Source organism: Monodon monoceros, unplaced genomic scaffold, assembly GCF_005190385.1.
Source record: "Monodon monoceros isolate NGI ecotype Baffin Bay Population unplaced genomic scaffold, NGI_Narwhal_1 Super_Scaffold_2, whole genome shotgun sequence".
Classification (NCBI taxonomy): domain Eukaryota; kingdom Metazoa; phylum Chordata; class Mammalia; order Artiodactyla; family Monodontidae; genus Monodon; species Monodon monoceros.
The window spans coordinates 71,687,818-71,707,545 of NW_021703776.1; the positions used below are offsets into that span (position 1 = coordinate 71,687,818).

Genomic DNA, 19,728 nt, shown 5'->3' on the forward strand with positions numbered 1-19,728 from the left:
GTTCCAAAAAAGTACAAAATTTCTGGACAACAAAACTCACAGATTCCAAAGGATTTAGAGCTATAAAGGATTTTAAAGACTGGTTAATTAAGAAAATACAGGTAGAATATCTCATTAATTGAAGATGGCTCAAGAATCAATTAATAGCCTGAAAACTAAGTAATTCTTGTGACATCAAAACTATTTCATGCCAATTTCTTGGGTGATTTTTCTGCCATTGATAGAGGTAGTAATCTCAGAGAGTAATGTACAAAAAGTCTAGACTCTGAAGGAGTATGAATGAATGATACCTCTGGGAAGTGCCCAGCCTTCCAGCTAAAACTCAACATAGAGGGTGTAATCCAACATAGAGGTTTAACATCTCAGGAGATTTGCCCTAGGTCAGTTCATCTCTCTGTGATGCCTTACCCTCTAGATGGAAATAAAAGCAGTGAACTCTCTTAAATGTGCCCTATGGTCTGATTAAAGATTGAAAAGGTCTCTAAAAATCCACAGCACTCCCAGGGAAAAATGCTAAATATCATTATCATTATTACACCAAATGCCATAATTTGGTCTCCTCAGATTCCCTTTTTATGTAGATTCCATCAAACTCTGACTTTTGACTTTTTGCCTCTCTGACCAAATCTCCAATGACAAAGCACAGGGAAATGTTGAGGCAATTAGTGGGAAATGGAAGCAATTAATTCCCTTTTTTAGTGGAGACCTGGCCTCTGTGAACCAGTTTAACCAAAAATAATCAATGACCTTTCTCTGACCAAACTGAAGCAAATCTGCTTGATATTTGTCACTGGTTATCCATCTACTGCTTCAACATTAATGAGTCTCTTCACTTTGCCCCTTTCTTTTATGAAATAGAGCCATCTATTCTGGTCCCTTGTTACCTCTGCAACTGCCATTTTTGCAAATTTAATGTAGTCAAAGACCTCGTTATCCATGTATAAGCCTAGGAACCACTTTTAGCAGAGCTGTGATTTCTGATTTCCCCCAACCCGTCTCCCTTGAACTGTTTCCCCTTCTCTGCTATAAAGATGGGATAAAGTAGAACATTTGTTCACAATGAATAAAGTAGAACAACAAAGATACAGTTTAAGTTTAAAAGTTCCCCAGAAAAGACTACGGAGTTTACTTAGGTCTAAGACCCTTACAGACCTAGATCCAGGTCGCTGCTCCATCACTTCCCCACTGGTCACCTTGGAAAAGTTACCTATCCTTCAAAAGCCTCACTTTTCTCAACAATGGCAATAGCGGACTTGCCTCAAGGGCATGTCAGGCTCAAATGAGGTGATAAAGTCTTTAGTACATGATGAGAGCCCAATGGGTGTTAACTATTATCAACTGTGGAAGAGAAAAGACTATTTCATGTACAATATCTGATTTTGATACTGGTTAAAACTCCTTCTAAGATTACTGCTATCAAGCAGAAGTAATTAACATTCACTGTCTCTCTTTCATCCCTCAGTAGAGGACTTAATATTTCAGCTTATGCATTTATTTTATAAATTCTTTCCTTCTCCTAACATATTATAGGATATTTTTGCTTGCTATTTTGTCACTGTTGCTGCTTGTTTTGTCTTTAGACAAATACATCTTAAGCAACTGGTTGTGTTACATATTTCACGTGGTGTGTTCAGTGGGGCTGAATCTAAATGAATTCATACTACTTTGTTTCCTATTGAAACAAACAGAAATGAGAATGAACTGGCAATGCAGTTTTAGAAAACATGGAAAAGTAGATGTGACCTATGAAGAAAAGGCAAATTATGCAAAGAGTTGCTTCATTCTCTACTTCATTTTGCTCTGAGAGCTCTGTCCTAAGGCAGAGTCCTCCAAGGCTATTTTCATAGGAGAGAATATATGAGACAGTAGCCCCTGGTTATGTTCGGTGCTCTAGAAATCTGTCAGAAATGTGAGATCAGGGATCCCATAGGGAGAAGCAGAGAAGTCCTCCCTTTGGGTTGTGACCTTTATTTCCAATCTTAGAGCTCCCATGACCAATCTAAATTTGATATCCTAGGAGCAAATTCAGAACTACTCTTCAAGCACAGGAGACTTTAACACAACCAGACCCCTCTTCCTTCACACTCAGGCCCAGCCCCAGCCGTTCATTCACTCTCCACGCTAGGTATTAATTCAATATAAAATATTCAGCTAACACTCGCACACATACACACACAGACTTATTTAAAGTCACATGGCAAGTTAGTAGCAAGCTACAAATGCTTAACTTCTGACTTCCTATTTTACAGTGTGTTCTGTCAGCACTAAACAAAGCAACCACTGAATCACTTGCAGATATTTCCTTGGCCCACTGGTTTGGGAGCTAATCCATGTTCAGTTTAAGCGGTTATTTTTACAGTGGAAAATGACACGGTCCACCACCTTTGATTTTCTTATGAAGTAGGTTCTACAATATTTTTAGTAAAGAACTTGCCTTCTGTTGTTGCCAGAGGTACAACCACTTTGCAAAGTATTATCCAGAGACACATAATTGTCTTTGCTGTCTTAAAGCAGATACAGGAGCACCCTATAAACAAAATCTAAAACTTATGACTCTGGTCTTTCATCCCACCAATCTGTGTTCCAAATGGCCAGAGATATCCTGCTAAAACACAATCAGAACAAGGTACTCTTGTTAAAACTGTACAACCCTTAAAAGCATAGTTCTTATGGTCTGCCCCCACCTTAACTCTCCAGCTCTTCTTTATGTTATTCCCCACAATGATTCCAAGCTATAATCAAAGACCCCTGAATGTGCCATGCTTTTCACATCTCTGCTCTGATGGAAAGAGCAAATCATCCATCATGTGAAAAGTGCCTTACATATGTGTAGGACAATCATAAGCTAAAGAAGAGGAAAAGTGATTGATTAAATGGAGAGAAACATTTGAGAGATGCCTCTTAGCCTAAGACTAATTAAAGAGAAGCCTAAAAGTTTACCAAACCTTAGAGTCTGATGGTAAAAATGCTACTGACAAAACTTCTGTTACAGACCTCAATAGTTCAGTAGGTTCAAATCTATTTGAATTTGCACAGGATCAAAGGGAGCAGAGAATGTAAACATCCTAGCTGCTGAGGAATTCCCTGCAGACACTAGCTGACAGCATTACCTGTCTATAGAGAGATTTTCAAGGCAAATAGGTACTGGTCTAGATTTTTGGGGAGTGTGGAAAGATGTCTAATAGAATGACTTTTCACCAATGGAGAAAAAAAGGGATACAGTGAAATGTCTGACTGAACACATAACCCTGGCTCAAATGCTTTTCTGGATGGAAATCCACACAAGGAAGCTAAATACCTTTCAGAACTTAATCGTTCATGTGCATAGAACTTTTGTATTGGAAACATGTTCACAAAACAAGGAATAAAGAAAGGAACAAAGGGAGGGATAGAAGGATTCTCTGGCCCAGTGGAAGAAGCTAGAAAGTGAATCACAATCTGTTCCAGTACACAGGCTGAGGAGGAGTGTTTCAGGAAAGGCAAGAAATGATTTGGAAACACTCTTCCATGGTAACTCTTGGGAATAAACGTAAGGGGATATGGAAATTCGTATTAAACCTCAATCTCTTTCCTAGACTCATTCCTTTCAATTGCCTTTTTTAGTTCTATTTTTGAATTTCACATGTTCTTTCAAATGTGAAGTGATAAAAAGAAAAACAGCAACCTAATGGGCTTTCAGATCATTAGGCTCAACCTCCTGCTGTATTCTGAGAACAATTACAAAATTAGAACCTAGGGTTTTCTGTCCTTAACCAATCTGTTCTTAAAATTGTCACCTAAGGAAATTCCACAACCTGTCTTACTATCTCACTTTTCAATAATACAGATCCCCCCAATTTTCCTAATGTTTAACATAAACTACCTGTAATACATTCCCATATCATTCTTTTTTGCTGATGAGCAATTGGCCAAGACGTCCATGCTCCAATAGCTACAATTTAATGGAATCACAAAATTATCAACTAAGTTCTCACAAGCAAAATAATGTCTGACCAATTTTGGTGTATCTCCAAACACCTATACCCTGACCTACAGATTCCTGAACAGGCTGGTAATTCACAACTCTAGAAAATAAGGGATATTTTTGTATGTTAATTTATTGATACTCATTTTTCCATAAGACTACTGTTAAGCTCTCCCCTCATAGGTTATGTTTTTGAAAACACTTGTGATTCTTACTGTTTTCCTCATACATCCTCTGCTCTATGCCTCACTGACTCTTCTTCCTAATCTTAGTAAATATAATCAGTAAAACCTGAGCAAGAACTATATTTTGCACTATACATTTGTTTTGGGTTTTTTTGCCAAATAGTATAAATTTTGCAATCTGCTATTTGTAAACATCGCTTCTCTGGATCTGCTATCACTCCATTGCTTAATCCAATATTTTTTACTATAAAGAGTTAATTAAATTTTCCTCCATGAATAATCTGGTATGTCTAGTGAATTTCATTTTATACAATGATTTGTACAACAATAAAATTGACTTCTATTTATAATTGATTAATAAAGAATTGATGATTATACATCCACTTGTATATTTATTACTTTATCAGTATCCATCATTATTCCTTTGAATCATATTTCACTAGTTTATTTGAAACTATCATGTAAGAATATTTTATTTCTTTCAGTTTCTCCTTTCTAACTATTCAAACCACTGTTTTCAAAATTATTTTCCATTTTCACTGTGTTAATTACCACAATTTCTGAAAATGTCACTAATGCTAGACATTTCCATCAGATTTAAATACCTCATAATTATTTTGGCTATCTAAAACTTATAATAAACACTTGTGTCACAGTCATTAAAATTAAGCTGATTTTTAAGGAACTTTTTTCAGTTTGTTTCATTTTTGACATCAGCTCCAACTTCCAGTTCAATAAAATTACTCATACATTGAACTATTCTACTGCTTTGTAATGAAATAGAAATTTTTTAAAAAGTAATGATAATCAAACCAAAGAAATAGACAACATGAAAATTATCTCTATTCCATTTGTTTTATAGCTAAAAAAAGTTTTCATTCTCAAAATGGAGATTACAAAGTTTGGCCTATTTAAGGTAGCTTCCACCAAAAAAAGTAAAAGATTTAGTATTAATTCAAAAGTTACTTGAAAGTGTAAAGCTACACTCAGATTCATCTAAAATAGAAGTGAAGCAGAATTGTCTGAATAATCTTGATAATGAACTCTATATTCTGTTTCACTTTGCTTTGTTGACACAGTCTCTGAACAGGGAAGAACTGTGAAAGTTATTTTAAATTCTCTTAACTTTAAATGAAGTTTCTAGTAAATAAGTTACTAAAAAGCTACCCAAAATGAATTAAAGATTACCTGAGGTTTATTTTCTTCTCAAAATGTGTATTCCCAATGAAACATTTTAAGATGATACCGAAAGCATGGGATTATAATTCATATAAACAAATATATATAAAATATATTTTTTATGTACATATATATATAAACAAATATATATATAATCTTCCAGTCCCTACTACAACTCTGCTAATTATTACAGTTGAAAACTATTACTAATAAACTAATTGAAAACTATTATAATAAAAAGTTATTGCTTTGGGATTTTGACATCTCCTACACAAATTTTTCAGATTCAAATCTCCATAAAAAACAGAATAACTTTTAATGCTGGAAAAATAATATATGCTAAAATACTATCTGGTGTTATTTCTGCTATGAATAGTATGCATATTTTCTTACCTTTAATAGCCAATAAAATATATATTGCTAAAAGTAGAAATTAACATTTACTCATAAAATAACATAAAAGATGCAATAAAATGTTAAATCATGTTCCAATTTAGTAAACATCCAGGAATATTAAACTGGAAGAAGAAATTCCTTTGGTTATCATGAAATAAAACAGTGATTTCTATATCTTGATTAAAATAAGACATTAATAGATTGAGTTTTAGATATATTTTACCCAAATTACAGCAAATCATAGCTCAACTACTCTAATATCCTGATATCCAGTGATCATGCAAGATGAAACTATAATTATCAGCAAGCCACACATATCAAAGTAAAATAGGTATTGATTAGACTTGTCTTTCACAGTTTAAAGTACAGAAAATTAACTTGCCAGTTTAGTTACCTACCAGCAATGACTGGATTCTATCAGTGTTATCACCTTTACAAACAGCACCAAATTATAATCCCTCTTCCCATAACATAAGCACCATGCCACAGGAGACAACCAAAGCAAACGTCCTGATCATGAATAATGAATAGTTTGGACTGGTTGGAATCCACTTAGTTGAGGAAAGAGAAAAGAGAAGTGGCTCATTAGGGCATTTCCTGAACCTTGGTTGGAATTTCAGTTAAGGAAGAAGAAATGACACAGCAGTTTCATGTACGGGGACTTCCTTTCTTTATGTGAAATATGCTACCAATTTGAGAAATAGCACTCCAACAAAAGTACTCCACAGTAATGTGACCACAGTAAAAGCTCTAGTTGATCCCATTATTGCCCCATAATCAACATTTCTTCCCAGAATAAACACAAGCAGTAAATGGTTGTTATCAAAATGGACTAAGGTCCCACGTTTATTGCGACGTGTCAAGTCTCACACTTAACGTTTCTTCAAAAAGCTGACCTGCACCAATTTTCAGTTTTTAAGAATTGCAGTTTTGTTAAGAGTGTTAACAGATTTTGAGTTTTTGCTTTAGGCCATTAAATTTCCCATATTTCATATAATCACATTTTCCTTACATATGATTTTGCTCTCAAATTCCAGGATAATTTTCATCTTGTCCAGGAATATTTTATTTTCCTATGTAGTTGGAAGATATATATTTCAACTTACAAGATTTCTAATTTTTATTATTATTTTTCATATCCCAGTGTGACATATTTTTAAGGGACATGAGTACTGGTTACTCACTACCTTTATAAATGAAACATCTAAAGAGGTCTCATTTTATATATTAGTTACCTGCATGAAAGTAAAAACCTAAAGATACAACTTTGTTCCCACACTATAATTTGTGCTGTGAAAATTTGCATTTACTTTATAACAGTTACATCATTACATATAACATAATTACTAAAGTTTCATGCAAAGGTTACATTCAAATTCCTCTCTTTGTGTTTTATAAAATCATGCAATTGGGCTTCCCTGGTGGCACAGTGGTTGAGAATCTGCCTGCCAATGCAGGGGACACGGGTTCGAGCCCTGGTCTGGGAAGATCCCATATGCTGCGAAGCAACTAGGCCCGTGAGCCACAATTACTGAGCCTGCGTGTCTGAAGCCTGTGCTCCGCAACAAGAGAGGCCGCGATAGTGAGAGGCCCCGCACACCGCGATGAAGAGTGGCCCCCACTTGCCGCAACTGGAGAAAGCCCTCGCACAGAAATGAAGACCCAACACAGCCATAAATAAATAAATAAATAAATAAATAAATATAAAATCATGCAATTAAATTGACATTGATGTTTGTCAAGGAGTGAGGTTTATGTGAAAATGTCTCAGCACTTTGTGTCTCCTCTGAAGAACTGCAAAACTATTAAGTAAAAATTTTAAAAGTTCTCTCATTATCAATAACTAATTTTTGAGTCACCTTACATTTTCTTATGATGTTATCACACATTTAAATCTCCTAAGGTGATGGGAAGGAGTAAGTACTTAATTTAGAGCAAAGGTGATTGATTTAAGCTAATTTTAGAAATAAAGAAAACAAGATTAATAAGAAACATTGTTAAGAAAGAGAAACATATGGGATTTTAACTCATATTAGAAACTACTTCAGATAGAATTATAATTTAAAACACATTTGTGTGACTCAGAAGGTAAGTTTTGAAGCTCTGTTATTATAAGGGCATACATTTTGGTTTTTGAAAAGTTGGAAATGCACACGTGGACACACACACCTGAAGCAAAAGGCACCAATGTGTTAACAGTGCTTATATCTTAATGGTGGTCTAGAGGAGCACTTAAGATATTTTAAAAGTTTTGTGTACCTATAGCTTCTATATTTTATATAATAAACATGTTTGTAATTTGTATTAAAATATAGTTTTGATTTTAAAAATAGTTTGTACACCAAAACATTTAAGGATAGTATACTACTTTGTGTGATACTGTGATATAATAAGAAATAAATATTTGGTCTTCATCCTTGGTTCCTGGTTCACGGTTCTTAATAGGGGTGAGAAGAGCATCTTTTGTTAATCATGTAAGCCCATTTCAACTAGTACATGAGTTTATGTTGAAGAGGTGACTTCTTTGGCCCCAAAATAGTTTCCGGATGAGGGCTGGTTGTCAGAGGAAACAACTACGTGATTAGAGCGTTGTTTTTCTAAATCACAGATTTGATAATTTTATTCTCCTTACTTGTAACCATCAGAAGATTCCTACTGCCTAAACTGATTCCCATTACTCTAGAATAACATATAAAAGTCCTCACAACCAAATCTAAGTCTGGATTTCAAGCTTCATCATAAACATCCTTCCTTCCTTCTGCTTAGAATGTCCTGATGCAAGACTCTCCCTTTTTCAAAGTCTAGATTGTGTCTGACCTCCTGTCTGTAGGTTTTTCTTGAAAGATAAGAATTAAATGCTCTTGTGTGTGTGAACAAACGGAACTTTACATATCTTTCTACTATAAGTATTAATGTCAGTATATTTTAATCCCAAATAAATTTGTAAATTCAATATAATATCCATCAAAATTCTAGTTACAGTCTATTGGTGTTTCTATTATTATTTACTAAGAAGAATAAATGAAAAACATAGCCAAAATATTTTGAAATTAAAAAATAGTGAAGAAGGACTTGACTAATGAGATACTGGACATACTGTAAAACTACACTAATCAAAACAGCTTACTGATGGCATACAGTAGACAGAAAACTCAAACATGCATTTTTAGAAATTTAGTATATGTTGAAGGTTGTATTTCACATCAGTAGGAAATAGATATATTTCTCAATAAATACTTTGAGGGCAAATAGCTAACAATTTGTTGGGAGAGAGGGAGAGAGGAAGGGAGAAGTAGAGAGAGAGCCATACTTCTACTATACCAAAAACTCAATTTCAAAATCTTAAAGATGCAAATATAAAATTTTCAAAATCACCCCCCAAAATGTGACTATTTTGTAATTCATAAAGTAGAGAAAAATATCAAGAAAGTCTAACGTATTTGACCACATACAGATTAAAATCTCTCTAAGAAAAATACTTTTTAATGACTAAAAAAAATCTTGGGAAATGCTTTTATTCCTTAGCTTTAAATCATATAACATGTAGGTAATCGTTACACTGTATTATAAAGGTTTGATTGTCTTCTTATCTAAAGATGTACTTATTGCTGGATTGGACCATAACTTTTTCTTCTTTGTATTGGTAATTCTTAGTTTCATGACACTGGAAATTATGTAAAATGCTTATATTTATTTATTCCAGGCAGGGAACAAAGGACCTGGGATATTTAGACCCCCCCCTAAAATCCATCAGCCACTGGTTTCAGGCTGCCTCCAAGGGAACATTAACACCCAAGAATATCCTGCCCAAGCTGCAGCTGGGCAAAGTGGAATCTGTTCTGCTGAGGGCAGCCTTCTGACAAAACTTCCATTGCAGGCAATTGGAAGACAAGCCTGAGATGGTAAGTGGTATATGGAAGTATAGACAGAACATGGACAGCATATGCTCCAAGTACTTATAATTAGTCCTGTCACACAATAGACAGTGTATATTAAATACTAAGCCTTATGTTCTTCACAGTAGCTTCTCCATCAAAACCAGTATTTTATCTATTATTAATTAATCAGCTTCTACTGAATGTCTACCATGTATCAGGCAGTAGGATACAAAGACAAGCTGTTGTGATCCTTACCCTCAAGGAGATTAAAATCTAATAGAATTTGGAAGATAAATTACCTATGGTTTAAGTTAGTTAAAGGCGGAGAAACAGTAATTTAGTAGATGAATATATGAAATAGCAAACAAAAATGATGCAAGGAATAAGTGGATTGTTTTCTTACATCTGATTTTGTGAAGGACTGGGATATTGAAATGAGAAATGCCACAAAAGTAGAGGCTGCTTCGTTTCTAAAGTCAAACATATTTGGGGGCACTAAGGTAACAATCAGTAATAGATAATGTCTATGATAAATACTGTTTAAGTTAAAAACATATGAACAGACCATAGAAGAAAAAATTTCTGTTTGCCAAATGGCAGCTAATGCACTTTTGGAAATGGACTCAAAAAACATTCCTACAAGTAAGTAGAAAGCAGACAAGAAGATTGCATACCAGCTCTTCAAAAAAGAAAAACAATGCATTCATTGTAACTTCAGACTGTATTCATAGAAGTCTCAAAGATTATTGGTAAAGAATCCTTTTAATGGCAATTGATTTTGTACATATATACCTGGATGTTGAGGGTCATTATGCCCATAAGTATGCCTTTTTTCTTACCAACAAGTAGCCTAGTTTAAGATAATCATTAATTTTTTAAAAACTTCCAACCTGATAAAAACTGAAGAAATCTAACTTCTCTTTTAAAAAGCTAAATTCAAGGAAAAGATACAACTCTCCTAAGAAGTTTGGAGAAAAAGTCCAGAATCAATATTACCATAGAAAACAAACAAAATCAGATGTGAGTATATAGAACTGGAGTTTATATGTCCCTCAGGGATAGAAATTATCCTTTTACAGAGAGACTAATATTACCATTAAGTCATTTGGCAAAAAATTCACATTGATTATTCAAAAGTCTGATTTCATTACCAGAAGTGCATAAGTTAGAAAGTGAATGTTCCCTGTTTGTATGTGATTACTCTACACTTTGCCTGAATAGCACTTTAAGATAAACACTAAATATCAAATCTGATCTTAAATTCCAATATCATTTAAGAATTACAGAACATCAAACATATAGGAGTTCATCCCACTAAAATACTAACACTGAAACTTATCTAGATTTCTACTATTTCACTAGCACATTAGCAAGTGTAGTATTTGCAAACTTTCAATATATCTTTTAAAACTGCATTTAGGTTTTATTCCATCAAAGTTATTATGTCCTTAAGAAGCGTACTAGGCAGGAGAGCTGTGGAACACGTGTAGATCAGTATAAATATACAATTGCAATAGTAGTACTTTTTCAGTTCTAAAATGCTCTCATCTACTTCAATGAACTTCACAAACATCAACTCATCAATCCACAGTGTCAGCAGAAGTGCATGACTTAACATTGCTCTGTGAGAAATGGAGAATCAAATGACTTTTGCAAGTTTTTCTGTCCCCAACAAATCAGTTTTGAAGAGCACGAAGTCTCTACAAACCTGTAAGGCATTAATATAATTTAATTCTTCTATGATGCCAAGGGCTTTAAGAATTCTCTAGAGTTTATGTTTAATCTCGGCATACACCAGAGAATTAAACAAAGAATCAGCTCTTCTGAAAATTATGAAGTAGGCAAAATTTGTCTTTAACATGCAATCTCTATGTCTTTTTCCCTTTTGCCAGACAGGTGCCATGATCCCTTATCATCTCCCCACTTTGCCACTATCTAAAACTATTTTTAGGAAACTCTCTAATTAATTCATTATGTACTTTATTCGCCAAGGTATAAATGCCTAATAAGACTTAAAATATTCTCCTTCCCCAAAGCATTTGCATTTGGAAGGTAATAAATCCTTAAGGTAAAGACAAGATATATTTAAAATTGGGAAGGGAAAATTATATATAAAATTCCAGAAATCAGAAATATTCCATGGAGGCTACCATCTAACCTATACTCAGACGAGACAATGTATTTATTATCCGTAAAATAAGTAAAAGTATAAAGCTTCTTCCTTTGTAATATTAGGAAGTTCCAAATGAGAAGGCATCTCCCATGATTGACACTGCAGCTCCCTAGAGATTGGGAAAATTATAATTCTTTTGCAGTCTGCCAAAATTGTACAGTTGTTCTCTGCTAGACAGGGGAGGACAGGATATGCTGTGGTAACAAAAACCTTCAAAAAAATACAGAGTGTTAAAAACAAAACGTTATTTTATACTCTATAAGTCCAGTGTGGATTGCGGGGGTGGGGGGGAGGGAGGCTGTGTTCCACACAGTTACTCAAGAACCCAGGATAATGGAGGCTCCATCTCCATATATGCTTTCAACACCACTGAGGCAGGCAAACAGGATGCAATGAACCATATGCAGGTTCTTAAAGCTTCTGTAGGAAGTGACACTTGTCACTTCTGTTTGTCATTCATTGGCCAAAGCTGTCAATGATCATGTCTACTTCAAAGGAAATTAACCTGCATAATCCTTCCATATATTGAGAGAACTGGGATATTTGTCATTAGGATCAATGACTATAAAACTCTCCTAATAGCCTTTAACTTATCAACATTTCCCAAGGGAATCGCTCTTTAGTAAAGTTTAGTTCTCCTGTATTGTCACCTAAGAAACAAATTCAGTCCATGCAATAGTAAGTTATGAACTTTATTCTGAAACTCATTATAAATACAAATAGGAAGAGAGAGTAGGTACAGGAATAAGGGAGGGAGTAGACTGACAGAGAGATGACGATGATAATTTTGATTACCATGATTTGGGGAGATAAAAACTAAAATAAAAGAAAAGCTCTCTGTATGAGTATATATGTGTTTATCAGTATTGTTATTTTTGTTCTTAAGATCTATGCCAAAATGCTTTCCGGAATCCGCAAGGAGGGAATTGCCATCTTTCAAAGAAGTATAAAAATATGAGACACTTCACAAATTCATAGTTTGCTATAAGCAAACATGAAGTTTCCCTGAGTAAACTATAATAATTATAACAGTATAATAATTTTTACAGGAATACAATCTGGAAAGGTAATAAGATCAGAGATAGAAAAAGGATAAGTGTAGAAAGTGTTTCCTATTTCCATTTTGAGGGTTTTTAAAATTCCTTTAGAGGTTTAAAAAAATTCCCATGCACACCAAAGAATCATCAAAGTATACTTCTTGGGGGCTTCCCTGGTGACGCAGTGGTTGAGAGTCCGCCTGCCGATGCAGGGGACACGGGTTCGTGCCCCGGTCCGGGAAGATCCCACATGCCGCAGAGAGGCTGGGCCCTCCCGTGAGCCATGGCCGCTGAGCCTGCGCATCCAGAGCCCATGCTCCGCAACGGGAGAGGCCACAACAGTGAGAGGCCAGCATACCGCAAAAAAAAAAAAAAAGTATACCTCTTGTTTTAATCTATAATTTTTGGTTGACATTTTTAACTACGATAAAACTACACTCTGACAAAGTAAAATAAGAAGAAATAGAAGGGGGAAGAGGGGAGTAAGATTGTCTTGTTCCTCAAGTAAGATAGGAAGTAATATGCAATAATCTACAAAGTCTAGGTGTGACCTAGACAAAGAGAGTAGAATAAAGCAAGGTATAAATGTTCTGCTGGGGATAATTCATACACTTGGTGACAAGAAATGCTAGTGGTATTTAAATTTACTTTGGTCAGTAGGTGCATCATGATGTGGGAAGACAACAAAGGAAAATGGGGCTCATAGGACTTCAATAAAGGTGTCAACAAATGCCAGGAAAATGATGGCACTGGCAGGAATAGTCTTTGTTTAATTGATAATGTTTTAGTAATTAGCCAACATGATTTGTTCTTATTCCCTAATTTTTTAAAAAAATGTATACAGATAGTCCCCAACTTACAATGGTTCAACTTATGATTTTCGACTTTACAATGGTGCAAAAGCAATACGAATTCAGCAGAAATCATGCATCAAATTTTGAATTTGGATCTTTTCCTAGGCTAGTCATATGTGGTAAGATGGTCTCTCCCCATGCTGGCAGCATCAGTGAGCCGCAGAGCCGTCAGCCACATGATCACAAGGATAAACAATAGATACACTCACAACCATTCTGTTTTTCACTTTCAGTGCAGTATTCAATAAATAACATGAGATATTCAAACTTTATTATAAAATAGGCTTTGAGTTAGGTGATCTTGCCTAACTATAGGCTAATATAAGTGTTCTGAGCACATTTAAGGTAGGCTAGGCTAGGCTATGATGTCTGGTAAGTTAGGTGTATTAAATACATTTTCGACTTACAATATTTTCTACAATGGGTTTATTGGGACGTAATCCCATCGTCAGTTGAGGAAGACATGTACATACAGAGAGAGAAAGAGAGAAAGAGCATTAATATTTTCTATTAATAAGATTTTTCACCTCATTTGGGCTCAGAAGAGAGAGGCCAAACTAAATTCACAAATTAGATTTGGAAATATCTTTTCATTTCAATTTTTACAGGGCACATTAAATAGAAATTACAAATAGAAAGACCTGATATTTTAATATTATTTTTGTTTTACAATTGCATTTTAAGTACTCCATTTTTATTTATTTTCTTTCCCCATATTAGGAATCTATTGTAATGCTTAAATTGCACAGTGTCGTGATGATCAGCTTTGAGTTCCTGGGTTAATGACATCAAACCTGGCAAGCACAAATGTGCAGCCACATATTCACGACACAGAGCCACTAACATCATGGCCAATGAAAACCATCCTACACTTTCTAAATCACATTCCCATCCCCACCTTTGCCATTTGGGACTTATCTGATATGGGTTAACCCAGATTCGCCAGAATCCATGAATGGTTCTTGCATTTGTAGGAACTGTGATTCTTATGCCAGATATTAAAGAATTAACATTGGATTATTCACTTTCATTTTGTCAGAGTTCAAATGTTAGGATAAATTAAATACACTGCCATGGCTTAGGAAATTTAAAATGGAACACATTCTTTTAGGTAGAGGTTTCCCTCAAGGGAACGTTAAGACTTAATTTCCCAGGATACTTAGTTAATGTAACTTGAATATCGTAACTTGAGTATCTATCTCCTGTTGTGACACTGAAATGAGAAGGATCTGTCAAATATACTGAAATATTTCTTGAAACATAAATAACTGGGTGTATCTAGACTAGCATGTAAGCATACTAATTACACTGGGTGTAAGCTATGTGAATTGCCTTATCTTTCAATATAACATTTGTATTTATTGCATTTCCCATATGGTAATGCTTCCTTTCATTTTGCTATCAACTAATGAGGGAAAAGTAGAAAAAAAATATATATATATATACATATCCAACTAAACTGCTAGAGAAGGTCAGCCAAGTATTACAAAATATAAGCACAACTCTATTCAGATATCAGTTCTAGATTCAAGTAACTTGGGGCATGTGTGTCATGTGCCAGGAGCTGTGCTAGGTGCTTTCACTTGAATATGAAATGCAGTGATTTAAAAGTTTTAAAAAAGGTAACATATTTCAGAAATTATAAAGTTGAATATTGGAAAATTCAACCCGTTGAAAACTTCCTATGTTAAATAAGAGAAAAAGAGAGCTGGTAAGTGGCAGTGACCAGAGCTGGTATATCTGAAAATCTATAACAAGTAATAGTGTGCTCAGAAGTGATTCTTTTCTCATGTGTATGGATCTTGCTAATCATGAAGAAAACTATACTTCATTTTCTGGTTTTAACTCAAAGCAGGCAGAGCTGAGTTTTGAAAAACCCAGGGATTTCAGAGGTTCTATGCTCCCTGTGTTGGATGACAGGTCTGAAACAAAGAAAACACACACACACACACACACACACACACACACACTCACACACACAAAAATAATACGGCAAAGCTTCACAATCAGCCAGTTCCTGAAACAAGGGGCAAAAGATGCATCTCTCACACCATATATAGACCTACAACTGTTCACCTTCTGCTTGCAAGCTGATATAAAGCTACAGATCAGTTATTAGAGAAAAACAACTGTGACATGGGAAAAACAATAGTGAAAGTGGTGTCTAGTAAGCTTCATTTTAAAGAAAAGGAAATACAGGTAAAAGTATCAGAGGCAATAGTTAGATTTTAGATGTCTATACTATCAAGTCACAGAATATAGGTAGCAAAGTGAAAAATGACATTTTAGCACAACGAGATGAACGCAAACCCACAGGTACCACTGATAGTTGGTAGAATGGCATTCTTTTCTAGAATAGAGTCACAGAAGAACATGCTTGGCTTTAAAAAAAAGTATGATATACATATACATTGTGGAATGATCACCATGATCAAAATAATTAACATATCCATCACCTCACTTAGTTAACTCTTTTTTTAAATGCTGAGAACACTTTTCTACTCTCAGCAAATTTCAAGTATGTAACACCATATTATTAACTATAGTCTAGTTGAAAGCAGAACTTTGTAGTTAAAATGGACAAACTTAAGTTCGTTATTAATTTGTTAGTATTTCATCCTTATAGGAATATTAAACCTAATTATGGATGTAATAAGTAATCCAGAATGGCTTTTTATTAAATGAAATTGCTGCAAAAAGATTTGGAAGCTAGAACTAAACATTAAAAAGAAAATTATCCATGCCTGAATCCAACAGAATGCAGGACTCATTCAGGAGTCAGGCAGGGATGATGGGGAAAAATGAATAAGTCAATATCTAGGTCAATATGCCTCTTCTCCTTCTAAATTCCATTAATAAATCTCATGAATTCAACATGGAAATAACTGAATAAAGCTCAAAATTATAAAGTTGAATAACATATTTGGGCTTCTCTTAAACCTAAAGGCTCAAATTTTCCAGAAATAGAAAATAAACTTCCCTTACATTGAGAGAGAGGGCTATAATATGTGATTACAAATATATGTACTTTTGTTGCAAAAACTTGAATCTTTTTACCGGTTAACTCAAACTGCCTTGACTTCTCATGTTTATGCAAAACAGATTTTTTGGAGAAAAAAAAGAAAGGTACTGTAACATCAGAGGAAATCATCAAAGAACTAGTGGCAACATCTTAAGGCTTTTATCAAAGTAGTGAGGGAATGCATTAAAGCAACAATATCTGAAGCTTACATGTGATGGGACTACTAAATTTAATAGTGTATCTTATGAACATATGTGGATATAATGATTTTTTTGTTAGAATACCTCATTCTGAAGGACTTTCTTCTGAGTAAGAGAACATTATTCTCTCAAGACAATTCAGAAAAAAAAATCCACCAATATTTCATTAATAATAGATATCTCACACTCTACAAACAGAGGACCAAAGTTTTTGAAAACTATATGCACTATAAGTGAAGGTTATACAAAGGGGAATAAGCTTATGAATGGAAAAAATCATTTAAAAATCCTTCATCAAATTCCTACGGGAAGATGGTGGGCTAAAACATGAATTGTTAAAACTGTCATAGTATCAATCAATATGTAAGGGTTTAAGTAAAAATAAGGGGCTCTCACCTAGCAAATCTTGCTGAACAAACTATGATTAAATTTGAGATTTCTATTTACATTTATCAAAATCTGTTAAAAATAAACCATTTCTTATTTTTCAAAGAAAAAGTATCAAAAACAGTATATAGTTTTACCTGCAAATAATAGTTAAGAACAAAAAGGAAAGGAAACCCATATGAAAATGCATGTTTTAGTATTTAACAGAGTATGACTATTTGAGATGCTTTACCTAAAAATGTCATGAGAGGTCACCAATGGGTTCACTCATACCCTGACAAATCCAAGGTCAACCTCTTATGCATATCCAGTCTATGTAGGGCTCAAAATGAACTAAACACTACTGAATTCTTTGATTAATGAAGTAGAATATATGGGTGGGAATCGTGACACTATGAAAGAAAACTCTTCTGGGTGCTAAATGTTGCCTTCCTGTGAATGTGAACTACAAAACGACTAGTAACCAATTTCGGGACCCTCAGCTGCCAAATAATGCTTAGTTATTTTCTCAAAAATAAAAAGGTAATCTACAATCTCTAAAAGTATATCACTTAAATTTACGGCAGAATTAGAATCTAAGTTTTCCAATGTGAACGATGTTAAATTTTACTCAGAAGTTGTAAACTTGGGCCTCTGAACATTAAACAAAGAAGTGATTTGCCCCAAAGAAGACAGGAGTAGGATTCATTAAGTATTCTAAAGTCCTTCTATGCACATTCTCCATCATGGTCAGAACAAGTCTTATGGGATATCATGCAGTAGGATAATGTTACTGTCTTCTAACTGATATTTTAAGGTATTTGTACACCATCTATTTAATGAGAATAGGCATTTGCTCTTAATTAGTACTAATCGTGTAGCTCTTATATTCAAAATAAGAGATTTATTACATGCTCTGAACATAAAATTTAAATTATTTAGAATATATTTTCCTTTCACAGTGTTATAGTTACCAAGAATAGATTAACTGACCTACACTTACTTTGTTATAAAATCTTATTAGAGGGGCTTCCCTGGTGGCACAGTGGTTAAGAACCTGCCTGCCAATGCAGGGGACACGGGTTCGAGCCCTGGTCTGGGAAGATCCCACATGCCATGGAGCTACTAAGCCCGTGCGCCACAACTACTGAGCCTGCGCTCTAGAGCATGAGAGCCACAACTACTGAGCCCACATGCTGCAACTACTGAAGCCCGCACGGCCTACAGCCCGTACTCCGCAACAAGTCACCACAATGAGAAGCCTACGCACCGCAACAACGAAGAGTAGCCCCCGCTCACCACAACTAGAGAAAGCCCCGCACAGTAACGAAGACCCAATGCAACCAAATATAACTAATAAATTAATTAATAAAAAAAAAATCTTATTAGAATGTAAGTTTATTTTCCTCTGGCTACTGTATCAGCAAAATGTCCTTCAAATCCTTTAGTGTTTGTTTCCTCGGTTTTTTTGAGCAACCACTTGGGAAGCATATTTAAGGGTCTAAATGTTAGGTAATAAAATGAATCACTGGTTCCTGGTAAAGAGCCAGACACTGAATGTTATCCTCTTCTTCAGTATTTTGACTGCCTATACCTGCTGATTCCAGGAAACTGACAGCTTCCCAGCCTCAGGCTCTGAGGCATGATCTGTAGTTCTACCTGGAACCTGCCTGTGTAAGATCTAAAATACTTGACTGTGACAAGCAGCACCCGTGAAGAAGTTTCTCTTTTCCAAATTTGTTTACACTGAGCAGCACTGTCTACTTCAGTGGAAGGGAGACCAAATTCAATTTTTCCAGTTATGTAAGGAATTGCGTGGGCAAAACCTGAGCAAACTAGCACACCAGATCCAAAGAACCCCAGTGTTGTTGCAGTGCTGCCTAAAAATTGGCACCATGTGATGCTACAAAGTTGGCCAGATCCTTAATCCAACACAACTAGCAAAAAGAAAAGAAATAGGGTTATACTTATTTATGTGAAAAATATCTTTTCCTTGTTTCATACCATAAGTTCAAAGAGGGCAAAAGCTTTTTCAGTTTAATCACCATTGTACCCCACTACAAAACTTTGTGCACAATATATATACTAGTGTTTAATAGCTCTCTGTGGAATGCATGAAATTGACAGACATTTGGTATTGATTATACTCCCTATAATTTAAATGCAGCCAAAGTCATCCATTTTTGTTTCAGAAACATGTATGTCAAAAAAACAAAAACAAAAAAAACGGGGCTTCCCTGGTGGCGCAGTGGTTGAGAGTCCGCCTGCCGATGCAGGGGACACAGCTTCATGCCCCGGTCCGGGAAAATCCCACATGCCGCGGAGCGGCTAGGCCCGTGAGCCATGGCCGCTGAGCCTGCGAGTCCGGAGCCTGTGCTCCACAGCAGGAGAGGCCACAACAGTGAGAGGCCTGCGTACCGCAAAAAAAACGGCAAAGCATCTGGGGCAAAATCACACTGTACTTTACATTTCTG

General features: G+C 35.1%; 1 protein-coding gene across 2 annotated transcripts in view; it reads right to left on the reverse strand.

Annotated features, from left to right (window-relative positions):
• The window catches only part of TFEC (transcription factor EC), a 76,755-nt gene extending 70,501 nt beyond the window's left edge, over nucleotides 1-6,254 (reverse strand). Inside the window, exon 1 of one of the 2 annotated variants that reach the window (XM_029233764.1) lies at nucleotides 6,123-6,248. The gene's annotated coding sequence lies outside the window, so the exon portion shown is untranslated. Of the gene's footprint in view, nucleotides 1-6,122 lie in introns of both variants that reach the window. The other variant, XM_029233763.1, reaches the window with a different exon arrangement.
• Nucleotides 6,255-19,728: the final 13,474 nt, after the last annotated feature.